This window comes from Bacillus rossius, unplaced genomic scaffold (genome assembly GCF_032445375.1).
Source record: "Bacillus rossius redtenbacheri isolate Brsri unplaced genomic scaffold, Brsri_v3 Brsri_v3_scf177, whole genome shotgun sequence".
In the NCBI taxonomy this organism is placed as follows: domain Eukaryota; kingdom Metazoa; phylum Arthropoda; class Insecta; order Phasmatodea; family Bacillidae; genus Bacillus; species Bacillus rossius.
The window spans coordinates 41,090-63,409 of record NW_026962349.1 but is presented as its reverse complement, the minus strand read 5'-3'; the positions used below and the strand labels follow the sequence as shown (position 1 = coordinate 63,409).

Below are 22,320 nucleotides of genomic sequence, written 5' to 3'. Positions count from 1 at the left end.
GGGGAACTTTTTTCCATTAGCAACATACCTAGGGTTTCACGAAATATCGAGTGCCGTGTCCCACGAGGCGATTTTCGGACGATTCGCGGCTTCAGGCTGCACGACCGTACGCTATTTTCACCATTAGTGGTGGTCCGCACATTTTTCCTATATAGTCCGGATTTTCAAAGTTTCAACCGTGCTCTGGTTTCCCTTCAAACGCATAAATCTTTCGCCTTTTACTAAAGATTTCCGTGGAGGGGAACATTTGATGAGTCTTTAAACAATTTTTTGTTGTGCCCAGTGTTTACACACTGGGCCGGTTACCGTTAAACCACTGGGCCCGGGGGTGAGGCGGGGAGGGGGAAATCTGAAAAATCGAATTGGACAAGTATCGTTCATGGGAATTTTTTTTTTCTTTTTTCAACTATTACCATGCACAATTACGTACCTTCCTTCCGCACTTTCAAGACGGTGGGGTTGTTCGCCAAGGCACCGTAAACTTGAGACCTACGAATGCATTACATACCATACACAGATGAAAAAAAAAAAAAAAATTACACTTCACTGTACATAATTCTTAACACTACTTCACAACTACTAAGTTGAAATTTTTTCACCGGGACAGCGCGAACGCAGTCCCGACTACCAAAAATTACGCGCCCGAGTTACCCACATTTGGGGTAATCGCAGAGGTCAGCTCAACCGAAGTGCAAGGGAAGAGCCTCACCCTGGGGGAACCCCCTGCTTGATCAGGGTAGCCCCTACGCCAGGTAAGTATGCTGCGCAGTGTTTCGCTTTTCTATTTCACTTGGAGCTCGGACCACCTCATCAACGTGTTTTGAGGTTATGTACTTCTACCTCCGAAACAGCTCTTTCCCCAGACATAACACTCCCGTGCCAGTTCATCACACTACATGACAGTACACACCAACAATGCAAATACAATTTCTTCCTACAACTGCCCGTTTCTACTCGCACCTCGTTTCCTTTGTTTCTGTACCCACGGCGACGGTCGACCGCCGCGTGCATTTGGTTACCCCGTTTGCCGCGTGGCGGCACTTGGTTACACCGTTTGCCGCGTGGCGGCACTCGGGTCGTCGCGTCCGCCTCGGCAAAAAGGCGGGCACCACGGCACAGTCGAGAGGGGAACTTTTTTCCATTAGCAACATACCTAGGGTTTCACGAAATATCGAGTGCCGTGTCCCACGAGGCGATTTTCGGACGATTCGCGGCTTCAGGCTGCACGACCGTACGCTATTTTCACCATTAGTGGTGGTCCGCACATTTTTCCTATATAGTCCGGATTTTCAAAGTTTCAACCGTGCTCTGGTTTCCCTTCAAACGCATAAATCTTTCGCCTTTTACTAAAGATTTCCGTGGAGGGGAACATTTGATGAGTCTTTAAACAATTTTTTGTTGTGCCCAGTGTTTACACACTGGGCCGGTTACCGTTAAACCACTGGGCCCGGGGGTGAGGCGGGGAGGGGGAAATCTGAAAAATCGAATTGGACAAGTATCGTTCATGGGAATTTTTTTTTTCTTTTTTCAACTATTACCATGCACAATTACGTACCTTCCTTCCGCACTTTCAAGACGGTGGGGTTGTTCGCCAAGGCACCGTAAACTTGAGACCTACGAATGCATTACATACCATACACAGATGAAAAAAAAAAAAAAAATTACACTTCACTGTACATAATTCTTAACACTACTTCACAACTACTAAGTTGAAATTTTTTCACCGGGACAGCGCGAACGCAGTCCCGACTACCAAAAATTACGCGCCCGAGTTACCCACATTTGGGGTAATCGCAGAGGTCAGCTCAACCGAAGTGCAAGGGAAGAGCCTCACCCTGGGGGAACCCCCTGCTTGATCAGGGTAGCCCCTACGCCAGGTAAGTATGCTGCGCAGTGTTTCGCTTTTCTATTTCACTTGGAGCTCGGACCACCTCATCAACGTGTTTTGAGGTTATGTACTTCTACCTCCGAAACAGCTCTTTCCCCAGACATAACACTCCCGTGCCAGTTCATCACACTACATGACAGTACACACCAACAATGCAAATACAATTTCTTCCTACAACTGCCCGTTTCTACTCGCACCTCGTTTCCTTTGTTTCTGTACCCACGGCGACGGTCGACCGCCGCGTGCATTTGGTTACCCCGTTTGCCGCGTGGCGGCACTTGGTTACACCGTTTGCCGCGTGGCGGCACTCGGGTCGTCGCGTCCGCCTCGGCAAAAAGGCGGGCACCACGGCACAGTCGAGAGGGGAACTTTTTTCCATTAGCAACATACCTAGGGTTTCACGAAATATCGAGTGCCGTGTCCCACGAGGCGATTTTCGGACGATTCGCGGCTTCAGGCTGCACGACCGTACGCTATTTTCACCATTAGTGGTGGTCCGCACATTTTTCCTATATAGTCCGGATTTTCAAAGTTTCAACCGTGCTCTGGTTTCCCTTCAAACGCATAAATCTTTCGCCTTTTACTAAAGATTTCCGTGGAGGGGAACATTTGATGAGTCTTTAAACAATTTTTTGTTGTGCCCAGTGTTTACACACTGGGCCGGTTACCGTTAAACCACTGGGCCCGGGGGTGAGGCGGGGAGGGGGAAATCTGAAAAATCGAATTGGACAAGTATCGTTCATGGGAATTTTTTTTTTCTTTTTTCAACTATTACCATGCACAATTACGTACCTTCCTTCCGCACTTTCAAGACGGTGGGGTTGTTCGCCAAGGCACCGTAAACTTGAGACCTACGAATGCATTACATACCATACACAGATGAAAAAAAAAAAAAAAATTACACTTCACTGTACATAATTCTTAACACTACTTCACAACTACTAAGTTGAAATTTTTTCACCGGGACAGCGCGAACGCAGTCCCGACTACCAAAAATTACGCGCCCGAGTTACCCACATTTGGGGTAATCGCAGAGGTCAGCTCAACCGAAGTGCAAGGGAAGAGCCTCACCCTGGGGGAACCCCCTGCTTGATCAGGGTAGCCCCTACGCCAGGTAAGTATGCTGCGCAGTGTTTCGCTTTTCTATTTCACTTGGAGCTCGGACCACCTCATCAACGTGTTTTGAGGTTATGTACTTCTACCTCCGAAACAGCTCTTTCCCCAGACATAACACTCCCGTGCCAGTTCATCACACTACATGACAGTACACACCAACAATGCAAATACAATTTCTTCCTACAACTGCCCGTTTCTACTCGCACCTCGTTTCCTTTGTTTCTGTACCCACGGCGACGGTCGACCGCCGCGTGCATTTGGTTACCCCGTTTGCCGCGTGGCGGCACTTGGTTACACCGTTTGCCGCGTGGCGGCACTCGGGTCGTCGCGTCCGCCTCGGCAAAAAGGCGGGCACCACGGCACAGTCGAGAGGGGAACTTTTTTCCATTAGCAACATACCTAGGGTTTCACGAAATATCGAGTGCCGTGTCCCACGAGGCGATTTTCGGACGATTCGCGGCTTCAGGCTGCACGACCGTACGCTATTTTCACCATTAGTGGTGGTCCGCACATTTTTCCTATATAGTCCGGATTTTCAAAGTTTCAACCGTGCTCTGGTTTCCCTTCAAAGGCATCAAACTGTTCAGGGGAATTTTTTAAAAGCTTTTTGAAGCAAATCTGAGCACTTTTGGCCATTAACTAACTGGTTTCCTTTCAGCAATTTCAGCGAGCCGCCGAGACCTGCTGCTGCTAGTTCCTGAGTCGACCACCAGGAGTGCTCTTGTGTAGATCTAGTTCTTAGATCCTAGATCTTCTTCTTGTGAGTGCTGTGCGCCACCGAGTCGCGGCCTATTGGGGCGGCTGAGGGGGGAGTTTGGAATGGACTCCCTCCCGATGAAGCCAAACCAGGGCGGGGGCGACCTCGGTCAGAGGCCATCGGCCGAGGCCACTTCTTGTGACTCCCGGCAACCAAGTTGTAGCCTATTGGGGAGGCCGAGGGGTGAGTTTGGAATGGACTCTCTCCCGATGACGCCGAACCAGGGCGGGGACGACTTTGGTCCGAGGCCCTCGGCCGAGGCCGGTTCTGGCGATGAGATGACTACTGACAATCGGCCACCCCAGCCACGACATTACTGTGGACCGCATCGCCAGCGCTTGGAGACCATGCAAGTCGGGTCTGGGGAGGCGGGCGCTGCTGGGGTCGGGGGGGTGGCTCCGCCTCCCTCCCCCGCGCCAGCCGGGCTGCGCACCCAGACTGTTTGCATTAAGGTCAGCGAGACGAAACATCTTCACGGCCTGGACGTCTCCACCATCCTCGCTCTGCCTACGACTACCTCTGCTCCAACACCACCAACTGTGACTACTACTACCACCACGGCCTGCATCACTTCACCGATCATGTCTCCTGCGCCTTCTCTTCCGCTGTTGCCGACCGACTCACCGCCTGCCGCCGTTCCTCCTGCTGCGACTGCTACTCCCATGGACACCGGCTTCATCGTTCCCACGAAGACCGTCAAGCGCGCCCACCCCGACCAGCACTCCTCCGACGATGCCGTCCCTACCAGCAACCGCTACGACAGTCTCCTCAGTCTACCGGATACCGACACCGACGACGGCGCTGGGGCTGCCTCCTCGGACCGACCCTTGACTGCCAAGCCCCGCCGCAAGCAGCATGCTAAGCGGCACCGGCCCGACACGCAACCTCCTCCTGTGCCCTTCACCACTCTCCCGGGCCCCTCTTCGACGAGTCCCAGCTCATCTCGTGCTCCACCCCGCCCTCCAGCCTCGCAGCCTCGTGCCTCCTCCTCGGCGGCGCCTCGCCCGCCTACCTCCACTCCTCGCACGCCTCGCATGCCTCCGATCGCCTGCCTTCTCACGCCCACAGCCGGCCCCTTCGCCACTGCACAACGTTTTCAGTCTCTCCTCTCCGGTCCTCTCTCTGTCACCTCCGTCAATGACCGCACCTCCTTTTATACCAGCAACCCTCAGGACCACCAGCTCCTATTTGACGAACTCCAACGCCTCGGATATAAACCCTACACCCATCTCCGCCCCGACGAGCGTGCCGATCGAGTTGTGATCAAGAAACTCCCTCTCTCCACGACGGCTGACGAGGTCACCCAGTCCCTGCTCGACCTGCACCTACCTGTGGCATCTGTGGTGGCCATGCGCACCTCTCCTACTTCAACGACCCGGCCTTTCCTGGTCACTACATCCGGTCTGGGTGAGGCAGCCCCCTTCCTGAAGTTGAAGACATTGGGCTGCTGGGTGGTGGCAGTTGAGAAATACCGCGGCTCGGGGCGCGTACCTCAGTGCTACCGCTGCCAGCGGCCTGGACACCCGTCCTCCCGATGCCACCGGGACCTCGCCTGTTTCAAGTGCGCTGGGCCCCACTGGTCTCGGGACTGCACCTCGACTACCCGACGCTGCACGCTTTGTGACGGGGCCCACTTCGCTACTTCCACTGACTGTCGCGTGATTCAGGCTTACCTGCGCCGACACCCTCAACGACTCACTGACGCCACGACGACTGCCGTGGGGACCGGGCCCTCTGTCCCGTCCCTGTCCGATCCCAAGACGTTTCCTGCTCTCTCCACCAATGCTTGGGCACGCCCTCCCCCCGTTGTACCGGTTGTTCCCCCCTCTGCCACCTCGCACCCTCCTCCTTCCGCTCCTTCTTCTGACTCTCGACCGCTTGCCTCCGACTCAGACTGCTCGTCGCTTTCATCCCTCATTCACGACTTCATTTCATTCATCCGACAGTACCTCCCGCTCATCCGGTCTGTCCTGACGGCACTCTCCCGAGCCCGCACCTCCACCGAGAAGTTCGAAGTGCTCCTCCAGGCCCTTCTGAATTTCTTCGATGGATCCCGCCCCTCCCCTTAGTGTCCTCATCTGGAACGTCTTTTCCCTCCTCCCTAAGCTCCACGACCTTTTGCACCTGCTCCACGAGCGATCGCCCGACGTCGTGTTCCTTTCTGAGACCTGGCTCTCCCCCTCTGCCCCCGTCCTGGTCCCCGGGTATGCGGTCCACCGTGCCGATCGCGATGGTCGGGGCGGGGGGGTGGCGTTACTCGTCCGCAACACCATTTCACATCATCGCCGTCGCATCCCTTCTTCCCCCGCGGCCGAGGCGGTTGCTGTGCGCTTGCACGGCCTCCCGTACTCCCTGACCTTGGTATCCTTGTACCTCCCCCCTCAGTACGCCTTTCCCACGGCCGACGTTGTCGCCCTCGGTCGGCTCGACGCCCACGTCGTGCTGGCCGGGGACTTCAACGCCACCCATCCCTTCTGGGGCTGTGCCGCCGCGAACCGGCGGGGCAGCTCCCTCCGGCAACTCCTTCGGCGTACTCCTCTCTCTCTTTATGCCCCTCCGACCCCGACATTTTTTCCGGCCCAGCTCAACCGGCAACCCAGCATCATCGACTTTGCACTGTCCACGCCCCTCCCCATTCTCTCGGATCTCACCACCATCACCTCCGGCACCTCCGACCACTTGCCTGTTCTTGCCACACTTCACTTTCACCCCCGTTCTAACCCCCACCTCCCCCGCTTCGATTTTCCCAAGGCCGACTGGGGCGGTTTTCAGCGTTCCCTCTCCGCTGCCATAGACCTGTCTGTTCCGTTCGATACCCCTGCCCGCCTTGACGCCAACGTTCTCTCGCTGACCGACGCCATTTCCGCGGCCGCCTCTGCCAACATACCTCTGGTTCCCCCCCGTCCCCTTGTCGACCCATTTCCGCCTTACCTCCGGGACGCCTTGTCCTTGCGCAACCGCTTCCGCGTCCTCTGGCAGGCTAGTCGTTCCCTGCTGCACCGGCGGGTGTACCTGGTGCTGCGGGGGCGCTGCCGGCGATTGGTCGCGGAGTGGAGGGCCCGTCTGGAGACTCGGCGTCTCCAATCCCTCTCTGCTTGCTCCGGCTCCCTCTGGTCTCACGTCCGTCGTCTCCGCTCGGTTCCTACCACCATCCCCCCGCTGACCACCCCCACGGGTGTGGCGGAATCGGCCTCGGAGCGATCCGAGGCGGTGGCCGCCTACCTGGCGACCACCTTCGCATCCGCACCCGGCCCTTCCCTGTCCTCCGAGTCTTCGGACGACGAGGACGGGGCCCGCCTCCTGTCTCGCCACGTCACTTTGCCCCCCCTTCCGGCCACCTTCCCCCTGCCGCTCGTCACGCCTTCCGAGGTCCGCACCCTGCTCGCCCGCCTTCGGCCCCGTTCTGCTCCTGGCCACGACTCTCTGCCCTCCCCCGTGCTCCGTGCCCTACCTCGCAAGGCCCTTGTGTTTCTGACCCGTCTTTTCAACGCAATGTTCCTCCTCTGCCACTTCCCCACCCCCTGGAAAACCGCCGTCGTCTCACCCATCCCCAAACCTGGCAAGCCCCCGTCTCTCCCTTCATCTTTTCGGCCCATCTCGCTTCTTCCTATTCTGTCCAAGGTCGCGGAACGGGCGATCCACCGCCGTCTCCTCTTTCAAGTCACCACCCTGGACCTTCTACCCCGCCACCAGTTCGGTTTCCGCCCCCGCCACTCGACGACCCACGCCATTGCCCGTGTGGAGCACCTGGTGGTCCAGGGATTCGCCAGGCGGCAACACACGGGCATGGTGCTTCTTGACCTCGCCCGTGCTTTCGATTCCGTTCCGCATGCCCAGCTCCTCCAGCGCCTCTCTGCCACCGACCTCTCATCTCATCTCATCCGCCTCCTCTGCTCCTTCCTGGAGGGTCGCACCTTCCGGGTTCGGGTGGAGGGGGTCCTCTCCGGCCCCCGCCCCATCTCCGCCGGCGTCCCCCAGGGCGCCATTCTCTCACCGCTACTTTTTACCCTCCACATCTCTGATCTCAAGCCCCCTCCCGGCACCTATCTTGTCCAGTACGCCGATGATACCTGTCTCCTGGCCTCTTCAGTTTCCGAGCGGCTGCTCTGCGACCGTCTCGGCCGCGGCCTCACTTCCCTCAACAATCAGTTCCTCGCGCATGGCATCGGGCTCAATCACTCTAAATCACGATCCATCCTCTTCTCCCGACTTCATCCACACCACGACCACCCGCCAGTCATCTCCACCGTAGCCATCCCCTGGTCGCCTCGCATCCGTTATCTGGGGGTCACCCTAGACAATACCTTTACTTTTCTGCCGCACCTCGACTCAATCCGCACCAAGTCCCGTGCCGTCATGGCTCAGCTGGCCACCATACTCAGACCGACATCCGGCACCCCTCTCGACGTTCGTGTGACTGCCTACCGTTCCTTTGTTCTTCCCCACTTCCTCTACGCGTGCCCGGCTTGGGTCCACTCCTCTCTGTACAACCTCCGTCCGATCACCCGGTCCTACTTTCTCGGTGCCCGCCTCCTGCTCGGTCTCCCTCGCGCCACCTTACGACAGACCCTCCTGGACCAGACTGGGCTCCCGCACTTACACGAGCTGCTCTGCAAGGTGACTAAGAAGTTTCTCCGCCACTGCCGGCGTTCTGACAACCCCCTGATCCGACTCCTTGCAGAGCCCCTGCCTGACGCTCCTCACCCCCGCCGACCGCTCTTTACCTACGATCATTTGAGACGCCCTGACCCTGATGACGTTGACGCTGGTGCAGTCGCGGCTGGTGGGCCCGGCAGCTGACGACGGTGATCACCACGTCCACGGTTGGCTCGGAGGAATGTTACCAGGCATCATCCCATCAAGATCTCTGCTCTCAGTGAACTACTGCCTAACATCGCCACTGCTCCGGACCGTCTTCATCTGCGGCCCGGCACCTTCTGCGCCCCGAGTCGCCCCCGGCAGCCCACAGAAGATTCGCCGCCCAACAAGCAGCTGGACCTCTAGGACGGTATCGTCGGAGGGGCCCCGTTTCGTCAGTGTTGAATAAAGATTGTCACCATTCGCCCTTGTGGCCATGTATTCGTGTTCTATGTTGTGTTTTATTTGTGTTCACCTGTATCCGCTTTTTATATTAAAGATGAATTTTTTGGTGGGTAACTCCCTTCAGTGGGAGTTCCCTTTGTATCAAAAAAAAAAAAAAAAAAAAAAAAAAAACTAAAGATTTCCGTGGAGGGGAACATTTGATGAGTCTTTAAACAATTTTTTGTTGTGCCCAGTGTTTACACACTGGGCCGGTTACCGTTAAACCACTGGGCCCGGGGGTGAGGCGGGGAGGGGGAAATCTGAAAAATCGAATTGGACAAGTATCGTTCATGGGAATTTTTTTTTTCTTTTTTCAACTATTACCATGCACAATTACGTACCTTCCTTCCGCACTTTCAAGACGGTGGGGTTGTTCGCCAAGGCACCGTAAACTTGAGACCTACGAATGCATTACATACCATACACAGATGAAAAAAAAAAAAAAAATTACACTTCACTGTACATAATTCTTAACACTACTTCACAACTACTAAGTTGAAATTTTTTCACCGGGACAGCGCGAACGCAGTCCCGACTACCAAAAATTACGCGCCCGAGTTACCCACATTTGGGGTAATCGCAGAGGTCAGCTCAACCGAAGTGCAAGGGAAGAGCCTCACCCTGGGGGAACCCCCTGCTTGATCAGGGTAGCCCCTACGCCAGGTAAGTATGCTGCGCAGTGTTTCGCTTTTCTATTTCACTTGGAGCTCGGACCACCTCATCAACGTGTTTTGAGGTTATGTACTTCTACCTCCGAAACAGCTCTTTCCCCAGACATAACACTCCCGTGCCAGTTCATCACACTACATGACAGTACACACCAACAATGCAAATACAATTTCTTCCTACAACTGCCCGTTTCTACTCGCACCTCGTTTCCTTTGTTTCTGTACCCACGGCGACGGTCGACCGCCGCGTGCATTTGGTTACCCCGTTTGCCGCGTGGCGGCACTTGGTTACACCGTTTGCCGCGTGGCGGCACTCGGGTCGTCGCGTCCGCCTCGGCAAAAAGGCGGGCACCACGGCACAGTCGAGAGGGGAACTTTTTTCCATTAGCAACATACCTAGGGTTTCACGAAATATCGAGTGCCGTGTCCCACGAGGCGATTTTCGGACGATTCGCGGCTTCAGGCTGCACGACCGTACGCTATTTTCACCATTAGTGGTGGTCCGCACATTTTTCCTATATAGTCCGGATTTTCAAAGTTTCAACCGTGCTCTGGTTTCCCTTCAAACGCATAAATCTTTCGCCTTTTACTAAAGATTTCCGTGGAGGGGAACATTTGATGAGTCTTTAAACAATTTTTTGTTGTGCCCAGTGTTTACACACTGGGCCGGTTACCGTTAAACCACTGGGCCCGGGGGTGAGGCGGGGAGGGGGAAATCTGAAAAATCGAATTGGACAAGTATCGTTCATGGGAATTTTTTTTTTCTTTTTTCAACTATTACCATGCACAATTACGTACCTTCCTTCCGCACTTTCAAGACGGTGGGGTTGTTCGCCAAGGCACCGTAAACTTGAGACCTACGAATGCATTACATACCATACACAGATGAAAAAAAAAAAAAAAATTACACTTCACTGTACATAATTCTTAACACTACTTCACAACTACTAAGTTGAAATTTTTTCACCGGGACAGCGCGAACGCAGTCCCGACTACCAAAAATTACGCGCCCGAGTTACCCACATTTGGGGTAATCGCAGAGGTCAGCTCAACCGAAGTGCAAGGGAAGAGCCTCACCCTGGGGGAACCCCCTGCTTGATCAGGGTAGCCCCTACGCCAGGTAAGTATGCTGCGCAGTGTTTCGCTTTTCTATTTCACTTGGAGCTCGGACCACCTCATCAACGTGTTTTGAGGTTATGTACTTCTACCTCCGAAACAGCTCTTTCCCCAGACATAACACTCCCGTGCCAGTTCATCACACTACATGACAGTACACACCAACAATGCAAATACAATTTCTTCCTACAACTGCCCGTTTCTACTCGCACCTCGTTTCCTTTGTTTCTGTACCCACGGCGACGGTCGACCGCCGCGTGCATTTGGTTACCCCGTTTGCCGCGTGGCGGCACTTGGTTACACCGTTTGCCGCGTGGCGGCACTCGGGTCGTCGCGTCCGCCTCGGCAAAAAGGCGGGCACCACGGCACAGTCGAGAGGGGAACTTTTTTCCATTAGCAACATACCTAGGGTTTCACGAAATATCGAGTGCCGTGTCCCACGAGGCGATTTTCGGACGATTCGCGGCTTCAGGCTGCACGACCGTACGCTATTTTCACCATTAGTGGTGGTCCGCACATTTTTCCTATATAGTCCGGATTTTCAAAGTTTCAACCGTGCTCTGGTTTCCCTTCAAACGCATAAATCTTTCGCCTTTTACTAAAGATTTCCGTGGAGGGGAACATTTGATGAGTCTTTAAACAATTTTTTGTTGTGCCCAGTGTTTACACACTGGGCCGGTTACCGTTAAACCACTGGGCCCGGGGGTGAGGCGGGGAGGGGGAAATCTGAAAAATCGAATTGGACAAGTATCGTTCATGGGAATTTTTTTTTTCTTTTTTCAACTATTACCATGCACAATTACGTACCTTCCTTCCGCACTTTCAAGACGGTGGGGTTGTTCGCCAAGGCACCGTAAACTTGAGACCTACGAATGCATTACATACCATACACAGATGAAAAAAAAAAAAAAAATTACACTTCACTGTACATAATTCTTAACACTACTTCACAACTACTAAGTTGAAATTTTTTCACCGGGACAGCGCGAACGCAGTCCCGACTACCAAAAATTACGCGCCCGAGTTACCCACATTTGGGGTAATCGCAGAGGTCAGCTCAACCGAAGTGCAAGGGAAGAGCCTCACCCTGGGGGAACCCCCTGCTTGATCAGGGTAGCCCCTACGCCAGGTAAGTATGCTGCGCAGTGTTTCGCTTTTCTATTTCACTTGGAGCTCGGACCACCTCATCAACGTGTTTTGAGGTTATGTACTTCTACCTCCGAAACAGCTCTTTCCCCAGACATAACACTCCCGTGCCAGTTCATCACACTACATGACAGTACACACCAACAATGCAAATACAATTTCTTCCTACAACTGCCCGTTTCTACTCGCACCTCGTTTCCTTTGTTTCTGTACCCACGGCGACGGTCGACCGCCGCGTGCATTTGGTTACCCCGTTTGCCGCGTGGCGGCACTTGGTTACACCGTTTGCCGCGTGGCGGCACTCGGGTCGTCGCGTCCGCCTCGGCAAAAAGGCGGGCACCACGGCACAGTCGAGAGGGGAACTTTTTTCCATTAGCAACATACCTAGGGTTTCACGAAATATCGAGTGCCGTGTCCCACGAGGCGATTTTCGGACGATTCGCGGCTTCAGGCTGCACGACCGTACGCTATTTTCACCATTAGTGGTGGTCCGCACATTTTTCCTATATAGTCCGGATTTTCAAAGTTTCAACCGTGCTCTGGTTTCCCTTCAAACGCATAAATCTTTCGCCTTTTACTAAAGATTTCCGTGGAGGGGAACATTTGATGAGTCTTTAAACAATTTTTTGTTGTGCCCAGTGTTTACACACTGGGCCGGTTACCGTTAAACCACTGGGCCCGGGGGTGAGGCGGGGAGGGGGAAATCTGAAAAATCGAATTGGACAAGTATCGTTCATGGGAATTTTTTTTTTCTTTTTTCAACTATTACCATGCACAATTACGTACCTTCCTTCCGCACTTTCAAGACGGTGGGGTTGTTCGCCAAGGCACCGTAAACTTGAGACCTACGAATGCATTACATACCATACACAGATGAAAAAAAAAAAAAAAATTACACTTCACTGTACATAATTCTTAACACTACTTCACAACTACTAAGTTGAAATTTTTTCACCGGGACAGCGCGAACGCAGTCCCGACTACCAAAAATTACGCGCCCGAGTTACCCACATTTGGGGTAATCGCAGAGGTCAGCTCAACCGAAGTGCAAGGGAAGAGCCTCACCCTGGGGGAACCCCCTGCTTGATCAGGGTAGCCCCTACGCCAGGTAAGTATGCTGCGCAGTGTTTCGCTTTTCTATTTCACTTGGAGCTCGGACCACCTCATCAACGTGTTTTGAGGTTATGTACTTCTACCTCCGAAACAGCTCTTTCCCCAGACATAACACTCCCGTGCCAGTTCATCACACTACATGACAGTACACACCAACAATGCAAATACAATTTCTTCCTACAACTGCCCGTTTCTACTCGCACCTCGTTTCCTTTGTTTCTGTACCCACGGCGACGGTCGACCGCCGCGTGCATTTGGTTACCCCGTTTGCCGCGTGGCGGCACTTGGTTACACCGTTTGCCGCGTGGCGGCACTCGGGTCGTCGCGTCCGCCTCGGCAAAAAGGCGGGCACCACGGCACAGTCGAGAGGGGAACTTTTTTCCATTAGCAACATACCTAGGGTTTCACGAAATATCGAGTGCCGTGTCCCACGAGGCGATTTTCGGACGATTCGCGGCTTCAGGCTGCACGACCGTACGCTATTTTCACCATTAGTGGTGGTCCGCACATTTTTCCTATATAGTCCGGATTTTCAAAGTTTCAACCGTGCTCTGGTTTCCCTTCAAACGCATAAATCTTTCGCCTTTTACTAAAGATTTCCGTGGAGGGGAACATTTGATGAGTCTTTAAACAATTTTTTGTTGTGCCCAGTGTTTACACACTGGGCCGGTTACCGTTAAACCACTGGGCCCGGGGGTGAGGCGGGGAGGGGGAAATCTGAAAAATCGAATTGGACAAGTATCGTTCATGGGAATTTTTTTTTTCTTTTTTCAACTATTACCATGCACAATTACGTACCTTCCTTCCGCACTTTCAAGACGGTGGGGTTGTTCGCCAAGGCACCGTAAACTTGAGACCTACGAATGCATTACATACCATACACAGATGAAAAAAAAAAAAAAAATTACACTTCACTGTACATAATTCTTAACACTACTTCACAACTACTAAGTTGAAATTTTTTCACCGGGACAGCGCGAACGCAGTCCCGACTACCAAAAATTACGCGCCCGAGTTACCCACATTTGGGGTAATCGCAGAGGTCAGCTCAACCGAAGTGCAAGGGAAGAGCCTCACCCTGGGGGAACCCCCTGCTTGATCAGGGTAGCCCCTACGCCAGGTAAGTATGCTGCGCAGTGTTTCGCTTTTCTATTTCACTTGGAGCTCGGACCACCTCATCAACGTGTTTTGAGGTTATGTACTTCTACCTCCGAAACAGCTCTTTCCCCAGACATAACACTCCCGTGCCAGTTCATCACACTACATGACAGTACACACCAACAATGCAAATACAATTTCTTCCTACAACTGCCCGTTTCTACTCGCACCTCGTTTCCTTTGTTTCTGTACCCACGGCGACGGTCGACCGCCGCGTGCATTTGGTTACCCCGTTTGCCGCGTGGCGGCACTTGGTTACACCGTTTGCCGCGTGGCGGCACTCGGGTCGTCGCGTCCGCCTCGGCAAAAAGGCGGGCACCACGGCACAGTCGAGAGGGGAACTTTTTTCCATTAGCAACATACCTAGGGTTTCACGAAATATCGAGTGCCGTGTCCCACGAGGCGATTTTCGGACGATTCGCGGCTTCAGGCTGCACGACCGTACGCTATTTTCACCATTAGTGGTGGTCCGCACATTTTTCCTATATAGTCCGGATTTTCAAAGTTTCAACCGTGCTCTGGTTTCCCTTCAAACGCATAAATCTTTCGCCTTTTACTAAAGATTTCCGTGGAGGGGAACATTTGATGAGTCTTTAAACAATTTTTTGTTGTGCCCAGTGTTTACACACTGGGCCGGTTACCGTTAAACCACTGGGCCCGGGGGTGAGGCGGGGAGGGGGAAATCTGAAAAATCGAATTGGACAAGTATCGTTCATGGGAATTTTTTTTTTCTTTTTTCAACTATTACCATGCACAATTACGTACCTTCCTTCCGCACTTTCAAGACGGTGGGGTTGTTCGCCAAGGCACCGTAAACTTGAGACCTACGAATGCATTACATACCATACACAGATGAAAAAAAAAAAAAAAATTACACTTCACTGTACATAATTCTTAACACTACTTCACAACTACTAAGTTGAAATTTTTTCACCGGGACAGCGCGAACGCAGTCCCGACTACCAAAAATTACGCGCCCGAGTTACCCACATTTGGGGTAATCGCAGAGGTCAGCTCAACCGAAGTGCAAGGGAAGAGCCTCACCCTGGGGGAACCCCCTGCTTGATCAGGGTAGCCCCTACGCCAGGTAAGTATGCTGCGCAGTGTTTCGCTTTTCTATTTCACTTGGAGCTCGGACCACCTCATCAACGTGTTTTGAGGTTATGTACTTCTACCTCCGAAACAGCTCTTTCCCCAGACATAACACTCCCGTGCCAGTTCATCACACTACATGACAGTACACACCAACAATGCAAATACAATTTCTTCCTACAACTGCCCGTTTCTACTCGCACCTCGTTTCCTTTGTTTCTGTACCCACGGCGACGGTCGACCGCCGCGTGCATTTGGTTACCCCGTTTGCCGCGTGGCGGCACTTGGTTACACCGTTTGCCGCGTGGCGGCACTCGGGTCGTCGCGTCCGCCTCGGCAAAAAGGCGGGCACCACGGCACAGTCGAGAGGGGAACTTTTTTCCATTAGCAACATACCTAGGGTTTCACGAAATATCGAGTGCCGTGTCCCACGAGGCGATTTTCGGACGATTCGCGGCTTCAGGCTGCACGACCGTACGCTATTTTCACCATTAGTGGTGGTCCGCACATTTTTCCTATATAGTCCGGATTTTCAAAGTTTCAACCGTGCTCTGGTTTCCCTTCAAACGCATAAATCTTTCGCCTTTTACTAAAGATTTCCGTGGAGGGGAACATTTGATGAGTCTTTAAACAATTTTTTGTTGTGCCCAGTGTTTACACACTGGGCCGGTTACCGTTAAACCACTGGGCCCGGGGGTGAGGCGGGGAGGGGGAAATCTGAAAAATCGAATTGGACAAGTATCGTTCATGGGAATTTTTTTTTTCTTTTTTCAACTATTACCATGCACAATTACGTACCTTCCTTCCGCACTTTCAAGACGGTGGGGTTGTTCGCCAAGGCACCGTAAACTTGAGACCTACGAATGCATTACATACCATACACAGATGAAAAAAAAAAAAAAAATTACACTTCACTGTACATAATTCTTAACACTACTTCACAACTACTAAGTTGAAATTTTTTCACCGGGACAGCGCGAACGCAGTCCCGACTACCAAAAATTACGCGCCCGAGTTACCCACATTTGGGGTAATCGCAGAGGTCAGCTCAACCGAAGTGCAAGGGAAGAGCCTCACCCTGGGGGAACCCCCTGCTTGATCAGGGTAGCCCCTACGCCAGGTAAGTATGCTGCGCAGTGTTTCGCTTTTCTATTTCACTTGGAGCTCGGACCACCTCATCAACGTGTTTTGAGGTTATGTACTTCTACCTCCGAAACAGCTCTTTCCCCAGACATAACACTCCCGTGCCAGTTCATCACACTACATGACAGTACACACCAACAATGCAAATACAATTTCTTCCTACAACTGCCCGTTTCTACTCGCACCTCGTTTCCTTTGTTTCTGTACCCACGGCGACGGTCGACCGCCGCGTGCATTTGGTTACCCCGTTTGCCGCGTGGCGGCACTTGGTTACACCGTTTGCCGCGTGGCGGCACTCGGGTCGTCGCGTCCGCCTCGGCAAAAAGGCGGGCACCACGGCACAGTCGAGAGGGGAACTTTTTTCCATTAGCAACATACCTAGGGTTTCACGAAATATCGAGTGCCGTGTCCCACGAGGCGATTTTCGGACGATTCGCGGCTTCAGGCTGCACGACCGTACGCTATTTTCACCATTAGTGGTGGTCCGCACATTTTTCCTATATAGTCCGGATTTTCAAAGTTTCAACCGTGCTCTGGTTTCCCTTCAAAGGCATCAAACTGTTCAGGGGAATTTTTAAAAGCTTTTTGAAGCAAATCTGAGCACTTTTGGCCATTAACTAACTGGTTTCCTTTCAGCAATTTCAGCGAGCCGCCGAGACCTGCTGCTGCTAGTTCCTGAGTCGACCACCAGGAGTGCTCTTGTGTAGATCTAGTTCTTAGATCCTAGATCTTCTTCTTGTGAGTGCTGTGCGCCACCGAGTCGCGGCCTATTGGGGCGGCTGAGGGGGGAGTTTGGAATGGACTCCCTCCCGATGAAGCCAAACCAGGGCGGGGGCGACCTCGGTCAGAGGCCATCGGCCGAGGCCACTTCTTGTGACTCCCGGCAACCAAGTTGTAGCCTATTGGGGAGGCCGAGGGGTGAGTTTGGAATGGACTCTCTCCCGATGACGCCGAACCAGGGCGGGGACGACTTTGGTCCGAGGCCCTCGGCCGAGGCCGGTTCTGGCGATGAGATGACTACTGACAATCGGCCACCCCAGCCACGACAATACTGTGGACCGCATCGCCAGCGCTTGGAGACCATGCAAGTCGGGTCTGGGGAGGCGGGCGCTGCTGGGGTCGGGGGGGTGGCTCCGCCTCCCTCCCCCGCGCCAGCCGGGCTGCGCACCCAGACTGTTTGCATTAAGGTCAGCGAGACGAAACATCTTCACGGCCTGGACGTCTCCACCATCCTCGCTCTGCCTACGACTACCTCTGCTCCAACACCACCAACTGTGACTACTACTACCACCACGGCCTGCATCACTTCACCGATCATGTCTCCTGCGCCTTCTCTTCCGCTGTTGCCGACCGACTCACCGCCTGCCGCCGTTCCTCCTGCTGCGACTGCTACTCCCATGGACACCGGCTTCATCGTTCCCACGAAGACCGTCAAGCGCGCCCACCCCGACCAGCACTCCTCCGACGATGCCGTCCCTACCAGCAACCGCTACGACAGTCTCCTCAGTCTACCGGATACCGACACCGACGACGGCGCTGGGGCTGCCTCCTCGGACCGACCCTTGACTGCCAAGCCCCGCCGCAAGCAGCATGCTAAGCGGCACCGGCCCGACACGCAACCTCCTCCTGTGCCCTTCACCACTCTCCCGGGCCCCTCTTCGACGAGTCCCAGCTCATCTCGTGCTCCACCCCGCCCTCCAGCCTCGCAGCCTCGTGCCTCCTCCTCGGCGGCGCCTCGCCCGCCTACCTCCACTCCTCGCACGCCTCGCATGCCTCCGATCGCCTGCCTTCTCACGCCCACAGCCGGCCCCTTCGCCACTGCACAACGTTTTCAGTCTCTCCTCTCCGGTCCTCTCTCTGTCACCTCCGTCAATGACCGCACCTCCTTTTATACCAGCAACCCTCAGGACCACCAGCTCCTATTTGACGAACTCCAACGCCTCGGATATAAACCCTACACCCATCTCCGCCCCGACGAGCGTGCCGATCGAGTTGTGATCAAGAAACTCCCTCTCTCCACGACGGCTGACGAGGTCACCCAGTCCCTGCTCGACCTGCACCTACCTGTGGCATCTGTGGTGGCCATGCGCACCTCTCCTACTTCAACGACCCGGCCTTTCCTGGTCACTACATCCGGTCTGGGTGAGGCAGCCCCCTTCCTGAAGTTGAAGACATTGGGCTGCTGGGTGGTGGCAGTTGAGAAATACCGCGGCTCGGGGCGCGTACCTCAGTGCTACCGCTGCCAGCGGCCTGGACACCCGTCCTCCCGATGCCACCGGGACCTCGCCTGTTTCAAGTGCGCTGGGCCCCACTGGTCTCGGGACTGCACCTCGACTACCCGACGCTGCACGCTTTGTGACGGGGCCCACTTCGCTACTTCCACTGACTGTCGCGTGATTCAGGCTTACCTGCGCCGACACCCTCAACGACTCACTGACGCCACGACGACTGCCGTGGGGACCGGGCCCTCTGTCCCGTCCCTGTCCGATCCCAAGACGTTTCCTGCTCTCTCCACCAATGCTTGGGCACGCCCTCCCCCCGTTGTACCGGTTGTTCCCCCCTCTGCCACCTCGCACCCTCCTCCTTCCGCTCCTTCTTCTGACTCTCGACCGCTTGCCTCCGACTCAGACTGCTCGTCGCTTTCATCCCTCATTCACGACTTCATTTCATTCATCCGACAGTACCTCCCGCTCATCCGGTCTGTCCTGACGGCACTCTCCCGAGCCCGCACCTCCACCGAGAAGTTCGAAGTGCTCCTCCAGGCCCTTCTGAATTTCTTCGATGGATCCCGCCCCTCCCCTTAGTGTCCTCATCTGGAACGTCTTTTCCCTCCTCCCTAAGCTCCACGACCTTTTGCACCTGCTCCACGAGCGATCGCCCGACGTCGTGTTCCTTTCTGAGACCTGGCTCTCCCCCTCTGCCCCCGTCCTGGTCCCCGGGTATGCGGTCCACCGTGCCGATCGCGATGGTCGGGGCGGGGGGGTGGCGTTACTCGTCCGCAACACCATTTCACATCATCGCCGTCGCATCCCTTCTTCCCCCGCGGCCGAGGCGGTTGCTGTGCGCTTGCACGGCCTCCCGTACTCCCTGACCTTGGTATCCTTGTACCTCCCCCCTCAGTACGCCTTTCCCACGGCCGACGTTGTCGCCCTCGGTCGGCTCGACGCCCACGTCGTGCTGGCCGGGGACTTCAACGCCACCCATCCCTTCTGGGGCTGTGCCGCCGCGAACCGGCGGGGCAGCTCCCTCCGGCAACTCCTTCGGCGTACTCCTCTCTCTCTTTATGCCCCTCCGACCCCGACATTTTTTCCGGCCCAGCTCAACCGGCAACCCAGCATCATCGACTTTGCACTGTCCACGCCCCTCCCCATTCTCTCGGATCTCACCACCATCACCTCCGGCACCTCCGACCACTTGCCTGTTCTTGCCACACTTCACTTTCACCCCCGTTCTAACCCCCACCTCCCCCGCTTCGATTTTCCCAAGGCCGACTGGGGCGGTTTTCAGCGTTCCCTCTCCGCTGCCATAGACCTGTCTGTTCCGTTCGATACCCCTGCCCGCCTTGACGCCAACGTTCTCTCGCTGACCGACGCCATTTCCGCGGCCGCCTCTGCCAACATACCTCTGGTTCCCCCCCGTCCCCTTGTCGACCCATTTCCGCCTTACCTCCGGGACGCCTTGTCCTTGCGCAACCGCTTCCGCGTCCTCTGGCAGGCTAGTCGTTCCCTGCTGCACCGGCGGGTGTACCTGGTGCTGCGGGGGCGCTGCCGGCGATTGGTCGCGGAGTGGAGGGCCCGTCTGGAGACTCGGCGTCTCCAATCCCTCTCTGCTTGCTCCGGCTCCCTCTGGTCTCACGTCCGTCGTCTCCGCTCGGTTCCTACCACCATCCCCCCGCTGACCACCCCCACGGGTGTGGCGGAAACGGCCTCGGAGCGATCCGAGGCGGTGGCCGCCTACCTGGCGACCACCTTCGCATCCGCACCCGGCCCTTCCCTGTCCTCCGAGTCTTCGGACGACGAGGACGGGGCCCGCCTCCTGTCTCGCCACGTCACTTTGCCCCCCCTTCCGGCCACCTTCCCCCTGCCGCTCGTCACGCCTTCCGAGGTCCGCACCCTGCTCGCCCGCCTTCGGCCCCGTTCTGCTCCTGGCCACGACTCTCTGCCCTCCCCCGTGCTCCGTGCCCTACCTCGCAAGGCCCTTGTGTTTCTGACCCGTCTTTTCAACGCAATGTTCCTCCTCTGCCACTTCCCCACCCCCTGGAAAACCGCCGTCGTCTCACCCATCCCCAAACCTGGCAAGCCCCCGTCTCTCCCTTCATCTTTTCGGCCCATCTCGCTTCTTCCTATTCTGTCCAAGGTCGCGGAACGGGCGATCCACCGCCGTCTCCTCTTTCAAGTCACCACCCTGGACCTTCTACCCCGCCACCAGTTCGGTTTCCGCCCCCGCCACTCGACGACCCACGCCATTGCCCGTGTGGAGCACCTGGTGGTCCAGGGATTCGCCAGGCGGCAACACACGGGCATGGTGCTTCTTGACCTCGCCCGTGCTTTCGATTCCGTTCCGCATGCCCAGCTCCTCCAGCGCCTCTCTGCCACCGACCTCTCATCTCATCTCATCCGCCTCCTCTGCTCCTTCCTGGAGGGTCGCACCTTCCGGGTTCGGGTGGAGGGGGTCCTCTCCGGCCCCCGCCCCATCTCCGCCGGCGTCCCCCAGGGCGCCATTCTCTCACCGCTACTTTTTACCCTCCACATCTCTGATCTCAAGCCCCCTCCCGGCACCTATCTTGTCCAGTACGCCGATGATACCTGTCTCCTGGCCTCTTCAGTTTCCGAGCGGCTGCTCTGCGACCGTCTCGGCCGCGGCCTCACTTCCCTCAACAATCAGTTCCTCGCGCATGGCATCGGGCTCAATCACTCTAAATCACGATCCATCCTCTTCTCCCGACTTCATCCACACCACGACCACCCGCCAGTCATCTCCACCGTAGCCATCCCCTGGTCGCCTCGCATCCGTTATCTGGGGGTCACCCTAGACAATACCTTTACTTTTCTGCCGCACCTCGACTCAATCCGCACCAAGTCCCGTGCCGTCATGGCTCAGCTGGCCACCATACTCAGACCGACATCCGGCACCCCTCTCGACGTTCGTGTGACTGCCTACCGTTCCTTTGTTCTTCCCCACTTCCTCTACGCGTGCCCGGCTTGGGTCCACTCCTCTCTGTACAACCTCCGTCCGATCACCCGGTCCTACTTTCTCGGTGCCCGCCTCCTGCTCGGTCTCCCTCGCGCCACCTTACGACAGACCCTCCTGGACCAGACTGGGCTCCCGCACTTACACGAGCTGCTCTGCAAGGTGACTAAGAAGTTTCTCCGCCACTGCCGGCGTTCTGACAACCCCCTGATCCGACTCCTTGCAGAGCCCCTGCCTGACGCTCCTCACCCCCGCCGACCGCTCTTTACCTACGATCATTTGAGACGCCCTGACCCTGATGACGTTGACGCTGGTGCAGTCGCGGCTGGTGGGCCCGGCAGCTGACGACGGTGATCACCACGTCCACGGTTGGCTCTGAGGAATGTTACCAGGCATCATCCCATCAAGATCTCTGCTCTCAGTGAACTACTGCCTAACATCGCCACTGCTCCGGACCGTCTTCATCTGCGGCCCGGCACCTTCTGCGCCCCGAGTCGCCCCCGGCAGCCCACAGAAGATTCGCCGCCCAACAAGCAGCTGGACCTCTAGGACGGTATCGTCGGAGGGGCCCCGTTTCGTCAGTGTTGAATAAAGATTGTCACCATTCGCCCTTGTGGCCATGTATTCGTGTTCTATGTTGTGTTTTATTTGTGTTCACCTGTATCCGCTTTTTATATTAAAGATGAATTTTTTGGTGGGTAACTCCCTTCAGTGGGAGTTCCCTTTGTCAAAAAAAAAAAAAAAAAAAAAAAAAAAAAAAACTAAAGATTTCCGTGGAGGGGAACATTTGATGAGTCTTTAAACAATTTTTTGTTGTGCCCAGTGTTTACACACTGGGCCGGTTACCGTTA

The 22,320-nt window shown here is 55.2% G+C and overlaps 19 non-coding genes across 19 annotated transcripts; 9 read left to right on the top strand and 10 right to left on the bottom strand.

The window, feature by feature from the left end:
• The first annotated feature begins 178 nt into the window (after positions 1 to 178).
• On the top strand, positions 179 to 298 carry LOC134543732 (U5 spliceosomal RNA). Its single transcript, XR_010077193.1, has one exon. It is a non-coding gene; the product is annotated as a U5 spliceosomal RNA (small nuclear RNA).
• Positions 299 to 597: 299 nt separating this feature from the next.
• Positions 598 to 760, bottom strand: LOC134543769 (U1 spliceosomal RNA). The gene has a single exon (XR_010077230.1). It is a non-coding gene; the product is annotated as a U1 spliceosomal RNA (small nuclear RNA).
• A 543-nt stretch (positions 761 to 1,303) lies between these two features.
• LOC134543730 (U5 spliceosomal RNA) lies at positions 1,304 to 1,423 on the top strand. The gene has a single exon (XR_010077191.1). It is a non-coding gene; the product is annotated as a U5 spliceosomal RNA (small nuclear RNA).
• A 299-nt stretch (positions 1,424 to 1,722) lies between these two features.
• LOC134543768 (U1 spliceosomal RNA) lies at positions 1,723 to 1,885 on the bottom strand. Its single transcript, XR_010077229.1, has one exon. It is a non-coding gene; the product is annotated as a U1 spliceosomal RNA (small nuclear RNA).
• A 543-nt stretch (positions 1,886 to 2,428) lies between these two features.
• LOC134543729 (U5 spliceosomal RNA) lies at positions 2,429 to 2,548 on the top strand. The gene has a single exon (XR_010077190.1). It is a non-coding gene; the product is annotated as a U5 spliceosomal RNA (small nuclear RNA).
• Positions 2,549 to 2,847: 299 nt separating this feature from the next.
• Positions 2,848 to 3,010, bottom strand: LOC134543766 (U1 spliceosomal RNA). Its single transcript, XR_010077227.1, has one exon. It is a non-coding gene; the product is annotated as a U1 spliceosomal RNA (small nuclear RNA).
• A 6,341-nt stretch (positions 3,011 to 9,351) lies between these two features.
• On the bottom strand, positions 9,352 to 9,514 carry LOC134543765 (U1 spliceosomal RNA). The gene has a single exon (XR_010077226.1). It is a non-coding gene; the product is annotated as a U1 spliceosomal RNA (small nuclear RNA).
• Positions 9,515 to 10,057: 543 nt separating this feature from the next.
• On the top strand, positions 10,058 to 10,177 carry LOC134543728 (U5 spliceosomal RNA). The gene has a single exon (XR_010077189.1). It is a non-coding gene; the product is annotated as a U5 spliceosomal RNA (small nuclear RNA).
• Positions 10,178 to 10,476: 299 nt separating this feature from the next.
• Positions 10,477 to 10,639, bottom strand: LOC134543764 (U1 spliceosomal RNA). The gene has a single exon (XR_010077225.1). It is a non-coding gene; the product is annotated as a U1 spliceosomal RNA (small nuclear RNA).
• A 543-nt stretch (positions 10,640 to 11,182) lies between these two features.
• Positions 11,183 to 11,302, top strand: LOC134543727 (U5 spliceosomal RNA). The gene has a single exon (XR_010077188.1). It is a non-coding gene; the product is annotated as a U5 spliceosomal RNA (small nuclear RNA).
• Positions 11,303 to 11,601: 299 nt separating this feature from the next.
• LOC134543763 (U1 spliceosomal RNA) lies at positions 11,602 to 11,764 on the bottom strand. Its single transcript, XR_010077224.1, has one exon. It is a non-coding gene; the product is annotated as a U1 spliceosomal RNA (small nuclear RNA).
• Positions 11,765 to 12,307: 543 nt separating this feature from the next.
• On the top strand, positions 12,308 to 12,427 carry LOC134543726 (U5 spliceosomal RNA). The gene has a single exon (XR_010077187.1). It is a non-coding gene; the product is annotated as a U5 spliceosomal RNA (small nuclear RNA).
• A 299-nt stretch (positions 12,428 to 12,726) lies between these two features.
• Positions 12,727 to 12,889, bottom strand: LOC134543762 (U1 spliceosomal RNA). The gene has a single exon (XR_010077223.1). It is a non-coding gene; the product is annotated as a U1 spliceosomal RNA (small nuclear RNA).
• A 543-nt stretch (positions 12,890 to 13,432) lies between these two features.
• Positions 13,433 to 13,552, top strand: LOC134543725 (U5 spliceosomal RNA). Its single transcript, XR_010077186.1, has one exon. It is a non-coding gene; the product is annotated as a U5 spliceosomal RNA (small nuclear RNA).
• Positions 13,553 to 13,851: 299 nt separating this feature from the next.
• On the bottom strand, positions 13,852 to 14,014 carry LOC134543761 (U1 spliceosomal RNA). Its single transcript, XR_010077222.1, has one exon. It is a non-coding gene; the product is annotated as a U1 spliceosomal RNA (small nuclear RNA).
• Positions 14,015 to 14,557: 543 nt separating this feature from the next.
• On the top strand, positions 14,558 to 14,677 carry LOC134543724 (U5 spliceosomal RNA). Its single transcript, XR_010077185.1, has one exon. It is a non-coding gene; the product is annotated as a U5 spliceosomal RNA (small nuclear RNA).
• Positions 14,678 to 14,976: 299 nt separating this feature from the next.
• On the bottom strand, positions 14,977 to 15,139 carry LOC134543760 (U1 spliceosomal RNA). Its single transcript, XR_010077221.1, has one exon. It is a non-coding gene; the product is annotated as a U1 spliceosomal RNA (small nuclear RNA).
• Positions 15,140 to 15,682: 543 nt separating this feature from the next.
• On the top strand, positions 15,683 to 15,802 carry LOC134543723 (U5 spliceosomal RNA). The gene has a single exon (XR_010077184.1). It is a non-coding gene; the product is annotated as a U5 spliceosomal RNA (small nuclear RNA).
• A 299-nt stretch (positions 15,803 to 16,101) lies between these two features.
• On the bottom strand, positions 16,102 to 16,264 carry LOC134543759 (U1 spliceosomal RNA). The gene has a single exon (XR_010077220.1). It is a non-coding gene; the product is annotated as a U1 spliceosomal RNA (small nuclear RNA).
• Between the last annotated feature and the right edge of the window lie 6,056 nt (positions 16,265 to 22,320).